The 7,538-nt window shown below is 39.3% G+C and overlaps 1 pseudogene; it reads left to right on the top strand.

Annotated features, from left to right (window-relative positions):
- Positions 1-4,958: 4,958 nt before the first annotated feature.
- Positions 4,959-5,585, top strand: LOC150032891 (uncharacterized; annotated as a pseudogene).
- The last annotated feature ends 1,953 nt before the right edge of the window (positions 5,586-7,538 follow it).

Here is a 7,538-nt window from a genome sequence, read left to right as displayed (position 1 = left end):
TAAATGTTTTATGGTAGTGTATCTTTATTATATTGCATGGTTATGTTAATTTTTATATTGCATTACATGTTTAGAACACGTTTCTCTACAAGGGACCCCATGCATTATGTTTGTTCACGATTACGTTAAAACCAAGTTTTAATTAGGTGTAAGTTATGCTTCCAGTCTAATCTTATGGTTGATGTTGGATGCGACTCTGGCCCTACTGATTGCATGACCCACTAATCATCAGATGGGTTAGTTTCCGCTTAAGTTCTCATCTTCCTATCAGGGCGGAAAGATTTATGTTGGAAGCATAGTGTTTATGTTAATGGTTGATGTTGGATGCGATTCTGGCCCTACTGACTGCATGACCCGCTAATCATCAGATGGGTTAGTTTCCGCTTAAGTCTTCATCTTTCTATCAGGGCAGAAAGATTTATGTTGGAAGCATAACCGACCACCACATGTTATTATACGTTTTCGGTCCCAATCATATGTTTTCATGACATGTTGCTTGTGATTGTGCATTTGGTCACTACCCTACGTGAGAACTACTTACTGGGTATATTATGTACTCATCCTATATTTTTACAAACTTTGTAGGTAAGAACACAGCGTAGAGGGCAGAGTTAGACGTCACTCAAATGGCCAACCATCAAACCCACTATTATAGGCACATGCATTTTGTACCACCACGCTAATGTTTTATGGATCCTGGTGTTTTGATAAATAAATTTCTATATAGTTTTTCTATCTAATTAATAAAATTTAGATATGTTCTTTGAAATTTCAACCAAAACTCATCTCATGATAGAAAAGTCTAAGTATGCATGTCGTAGCAGTCGGATCATAAGGTTTAAGATCCGGGCGTTACAGTTTTGGTATCAGAGCGTTTGGGCCAAATAGGCTTTATTGCATTAGAAGAGTCATGGTGTCTGATGGTTCGGCCTGTTAAGTGATGCCCATAGCCATGCCAAATACGCTGGTAAAAGGAATTTTCAAACGAGTAATTTAGTAAATAATTTAGTAAACATAGGTATGAGTTAAAAGAAAAAAAATATGTATATATTAGATTGCTTCCTTATTATGAAAATAAAATGTGTGCACCAGATGCCACCACGAAGGGCTCCAACACGACGAGGCAGACCTCGAAGTGAATCCACAAGGGATCAAAATCAAGGACATGGACAGACGCCTTATGTGTTACTTACACCAGAGGCACTACAACTACTCGTACAAAATATGAGTAATGGAAACACAACCTCGTCCACCACACCAACAACCAACGATAAAAATGACTCAAAGATCATTCGAGATTCAGGAAGTTCAACCCTTCAACATTTGATGGATCATCTGTGGATCCAATTATAGCAGAAAATTGGATAACAGAAATGGAAACTATTTTCCGCCATATGAACATCCCAGAAGAACAGAAAGTAAATTGTGCCACCTTCATGTTAAAAGGCGATGCAAAATTCTGGTGGGACTCCACACAAAGAACAATCAAAGGTACAGTTTCATGGCAGCAGTTCAATCAAGCTTTTTACAACAAGTATTTCCCTTTGACAATGAGATATAAAAAGGAAGTGGAATTTCTTAATCTTCTTCAAGAGAATATGTCAGTGGCAGAATATGAACGGAAATTTGATCGCTTGTCTCACTTTGTTCCTCGACTAGTGGACACAGAAGAGAAGAAGGTGGAAAGGTTTATATGGGGATTAAGAGAAGGCATTCGAGGCATTGTTACTGCTTTCCGACACAAAGAGTATGCTCTTACCCGCGAGTCGGCCTTACTCATGGAAGTAGATCTTGTTGCCAAAACCTCAACCTCGGAACGAGGATTCATGCCAAATCAAAAGAAGAAATTCACCCAACAAGGCTTCCAATGTTCACAACGGCAAGCAAAAATTTCCCAAAACACTCAGGGCATACAGTCACAACAGGAGAGCCGAACATTTACATATTCTAAGTGTAGAAATTGTGGAAAACACCATCAGGGGCAATGTTTTCAGAACATAAAGGTGTGTTTCAACTGCGGCCAGACGGGTCACTATGCAAGGGCTTGCCCAAAGTTCATCAACCAAGTATCAACTGCCCAGACCACCCAGCCTACTAGTAACAAGGTTACTCAACAACAGAAAGGACGGCTGTTTGCTGTTACACGTCAAGAGGCAGAAAATCAAGATGCAGTGGTTATAGGTACATTACCCATCCGCGAGTATTATGCCTTCACTTTATTTGATTCGGGCTCTAGTCATTCATTCATCTCTATAACATTTGCACAACATGCTCAATTAACATCAAAACCCTTAGGCTACATTCTATCCGTAGCTACTCCTGCCGGAGTATCTATGTTGGCCCACTCAGTAGTAGAAAACTGTGAATTGTCAGTATCAGGACATAAACTAGAGGTGACCCTTATCATCTTAGACATAAGTGATTTCGACATAATACTAGGTATGGACTGGTTAGCATCAAACTATGCAAGCATAGATTGCCATAATAAGGAGGTCATATTCATCCTTCTAGCAGGAACCAAGTTTAAGTTTAAGAGTTCTAATACACAATCAGTCCCAAGAATAATTTCAGCCTTAAAAACTAAGCATTTGCTCAACCATGGAGCTTGGGCATATTTAGCAAGCGTAGTAGATTTATGAAACCAAAAGGATGAAATTAAGGCCATCCCTATAATAAGAGAATTTGAAGATGTATTCCCAGAAGAGCTATCGGGTTTACCACCAAATCGAGAAATAGAATTTTGTATAGATCTAATTCCCGGAGCTGAACCAATATCTAAAGCACCATATAGAATGGCACTTGCGAAATTAAAAGAACTCAAAATACAATTACAAGAATTGTTAGATAAGGGATTTATACGCCCTAGCGTGTCTCCATGGAGAGCACCTGTTTTATTTGTTAAGAAAAAGGATGGATCAATGCATTTATGTATAGATTATCGGGAGTTGAATAAGTTGACAATAAAGAATAAGTATCCACTCCCACGCATTGATGACCTATTTGACCAATTACAAGGAGCCTCAGTATTCTCCAAAATAGACTTACGATCTGGATATCATCAATTGCGAATCAAGGAGTCGGATATACCCAAGACTGCTTTCCAAACAAGATATGGGCATTATGAATTCGTTGTGATGCCCTTTGGATTAACAAATGCCCCAGCAGCCTTCATGGACTTGATGAATAGAATTTTTAAGGACCATCTTGATAACTTCGTGATCGTATTTATAGATGATATTTTGGTCTATTCCAAGTCTGAGGAAGAACATGAAAAACATCTTAGAGACGTTCTTTCCATATTAAGAAATGAAAAGTTGTATGTCAAATTCTCCAAGTGTGAGTTTTGGACGCGACAAGTTGCCTACCTAGGGCATATTGTAAAGCAAGAAGGAATCTCAGTAGATCCTGCTAAAACTGAAACAGTTAGCAAGTGGCCTCGCCCAACAACAGTCAGTGAAGTGCGCAGCTTCCTTGGATTAGCAGGATATTATAGACGATTTGTGAAGAATTTCTCAAGTATAGCATTACCCTTAACCAACCTCACCAAGAAGAATAATATTTTTGTCTGGAACCAAGCATGTGAGTAAAGCTTCCAGGAACTAAAAGAAAGGTTGACCACAGCCCCTATTCTCACTATACCTGACGGATCAGGGGGTTTAACTGTGTACAGTGACGCATCGAAGAAGGGGCTTGGTTGTGTATTAATGCAACACGGAAAGGTAATAGCATATGCTTCAAGACAACTAAAACCTTATGAACAAAATTATTCCGTTCATGACTTGGAATTAGCTGCTGTAGTTTTTGCCTTAAAGATATGGAAACATTATTTATATGGGGAAAAGATCCAAATTTATACAGATCATAAAAGCCTTAAGTACTTCTTTACCCAAAAAGAGTTAAATATGAGGCAACGAAGATGGTTAGAATTAGTTAAAGACTATGACTGTGAGATCCTCTATCATCCAGGAAAAGCTAACATTGTTGCTGATGCTCTTAGCAGAAAGTTAGCACATACAGTAGCTCTAAGTACCATCTCCAAACACATAATAGATGATATTGAAAGAGCTGAGATCTCATTAATACCAGAAACCTTCACAACTCAAATAGCACAGTTAGTTGCAAGACCTGCATTAAGGCAAAGAATAATTGATGCACGACAAATAGAGAAATACCTAAACAAACAACGACAATCAGAAAATGGAGAAACCAATCAATTCTCTACAGCCTCAGACTCTGCACTCCTCTATCGTGGACGACTATGTGTACCAGATAATGAAGAATTCAAGAAAGAACTATTGAAGGAAGCTCATGAATCACGCTTTTCAATACATCCTGGGAGTACCAAAATGTATCGAGACTTGAAAGCACATTACTGGTGGGGTAACATGAAAAAGGATATAGCCGACTATGTAAGTAAATGTTTGGTTTGTCAATAGGTGAAAGCTCTACGGCAACGACCACAAGGACTCCTCCAGCCTCTAAGTGTTCCAGAATGGAAATGGGAACATATTTCTATGGACTTCATCTCAGGACTCCCGAGAACTGTTAAAGGCCACAACATGATTTGGGTAATTGTAGATCAACTCACCAAATCGGCCCACTTCCTACCATGCAAAACTACTCACACTACGGAAGCACTAGCTCAAATGTACTTAAAAGAGGTCATCCGGTTACATGGAATCCCAGTATCAATTGTTTCAGATCGAGACCCTCGTTTCGTCTCCAAGTTCTGGAAAAGTTTACAGAAAGCAATGGGCACACAGCTAAATTTCAGTACAGCCTTCCACCCACAAACTAATGGCCAAACAGAACGAGTTAATCAAATCCTAGAAGACATGTTGAGGGCATGTACTTTGGATTTTATTGAAGCATGGGATTCGCAGATACATCTTATAGAATTTGCTTATAATAATAGTTATCAGGCGACAATTGGTATGGCTCCCTTCGAAGCCTTATACGGAAAGAAATGCAGATCCCCTGTACACTGGGATGAAATTGGGGAGCGAACACTACTCGGACCTGAATTGGTGCAGCAAACATCAGAGTCAATTAAGCTAATTCGGGAAAGAATGCGAACCGCTCAAAGCAGACAAAAGAATTATGCTGATAACCGTCGAAAAGAGCTGGAATTCAAAGTAGGAGATCACGTATTTCTAAAGGTAGCACCAATGAAGGGCATTATGCGTTTCGGACGAAAAGGCAAGCTTAGCCCTCGCTTCATTGGATCCTTTGAAATATTAGACCGTATTGGCCAAGTAGCTTACCGATTGGCATTACCACCCACACTTTCTACAATACATAATATCTTTCATGTATCGATGCTTCGAAAATACGTGTTTGACCCATCACACATAGTAAATTATGAACCTCTACAAATAAGTGAAAACTTGGAATATGAGAAGACTCCGGTTTGCATCCTGGCAAAAGAGAAGAAATCGCTTCGTAATCGGGAAATAAGTTTAGTGAAGGTTCTCTGGAGAAATCAGCAAGTGAAAGAAGCTACATGGGAATGAGAAGAAGAGATGAAAGACAAATACCCTTATCTTTTTAAGAACCAAGAAACTTTCGAGGACGAAAGTTCTTAAAGAAGGGAAGAATGTAACGACCCAGATCTGTACGCATACAGGAAATTAAATATCAAATAATAAGCAGGACAAAATTTTATTTAAAGGGGTGGAAATTTAGAAAATAATAATAATAATAATAATAATAATAAATAAATTGGAAATTGGAAATTTATTCATTATCCAAAAGATAATGAATAAGGGAGCGAGCGGGAGCGAGAAAGTAAGAGAGAGCGAGAGCCACACCAGCGAGAAAACTGGAGAAAACGAGATTATGAGAAGAGAGCTGCGCGATCGAAGGAAGAATTGGAAAGCGAGAAACCCAGCGAGAGATGCTAGCGAGATTGAGGCTGGCGAGAGTAGAAAGAGCGAGATCCCTGGAGAGAGCGAGATTGAAGGAAACTTGGAGAGAGCGAGAATTGTAGCAAGGAAGTTGGAGAGAGCGAGAGTAAAGAGAGCTATTCTTAGCGAGTCAGTAGAAAAGAGCGGGAGCGAGTGAGAGAGCGAGTGGGAGCGGGAGCGAGAGTGAGAGTGAGAAAGCTGGAGAGAGCGAGACGGAAGAGAAAATTTGAGAGCGAGAGTGGAGAGAGCGGGATTTCCAGCAAGAAAGCTCCAGAATAAATTCCTAGCGAGAAAACGGGAGAGAGCGAGATTTTAAGCGCAGAGTAAGCGAGATTTGGACAGATGCGCGAATTATGCATTGAATTTGGCCACGATCTTATAGATTATACATGGAAAAACCCTAAAATTGAATACAAATAAAGAATGATGACGTAAGGGCAAACATTAGCCAAAATTAGGTGTCTTATTGAGAGCAATCCATAAACCATAAGTAATTTTAAAGAAGCCACCTGTACGATGATTTGTCACACTGAGAAGAGCTGAAAACTGCTATAAATAGGACCCTTTGCCGAAGATTTAACCCATTCTCAAACAAATCTCAGTAACATAGTATCGTGTGAAAAAGTAAGTATGAGTGAGGAAGTTCTGTGAAGAAGAGAAAAGTTCGGGTAAAGTGCTGCCCAAAATTTCTTCTTTTGATTTAAAAAGGGAAAACTCTACTGATAAAATCATAAAGAATAATAAGGAATAATTAGATCACAGACAAGGTAAGTAGTTTATCTCACCCTCTCTTTAAATGTTCTATGGTAGTGTACCTTTATTATATTGCATGGTTATGTTAATTGTTATATTGCATTACATGTTTAGAACACGTTTCTCTACAAGAGACCCCATGCATTATGTTTGTTCACGATTACGTTAAAACCAAGTTTTAATTAGGTGTAAGTTATGCTTCCAGTCTAATCTTATGGTTATGCTAATGGTTGATGTTGGATGCGACTCTGGCCCTACTGACTGCATGACCCACTAATCATCAGATGGGTTAGTTTCCACTTAAGTCCTCATCTTCCTATCAGGGCGGAAAGATTTATGTTGGAAGCATAACGTTTATGCTAATGGTTGATGTTGGATGCGACTTTGGCCCTACTGGCTGCATGACCCGCTAATCATCAGATGGGTTAGTTTTCGCTTAAGTCCTCATCTTCCTATCAGGGCGGAAAGATTTATGTTGGAAGCATAATGTTTATGTTAATGGTTGATGTTGGATACGATTCATACCCTACTGACTGCATGACCCGCTAATCATCAGATGGGTTAGTTTCCGCTTAAGTCCTCATCTTCCTATCAGGGCGGAAAGATTTATGTTGGAAGCATAACCGACCACCACATGTTATTATACATTTTCGGTCCCAATCATATGTTTTCATGACATGTTGCTTGTGATTGTGCATTTGGTCACTACCCTACGTGAGAACTACTTACTGGGTATATTATGTACTCATCCTATATTTTTACAGACTTTGTAGGTAAGAACACAGCGTAGAGGGCAGAGTTGGACGTCACTCAAATGGCCAACCATCAAACTCACTATTATAGGCACATGCATTTTGTACCACCACGCTAATGTTTTAT

The sequence above is a fragment of the Benincasa hispida genome, chromosome 11 (genome assembly GCF_027475165.1).
Source record: "Benincasa hispida cultivar pf3 chromosome 11, pf3_genome.v1.1, whole genome shotgun sequence".
Classification (NCBI taxonomy): Eukaryota; Viridiplantae; Streptophyta; class Magnoliopsida; order Cucurbitales; family Cucurbitaceae; genus Benincasa; species Benincasa hispida.
Note: the sequence above shows the minus strand (reverse complement) of the source record. Positions and strands in the feature narration are given on the sequence as shown.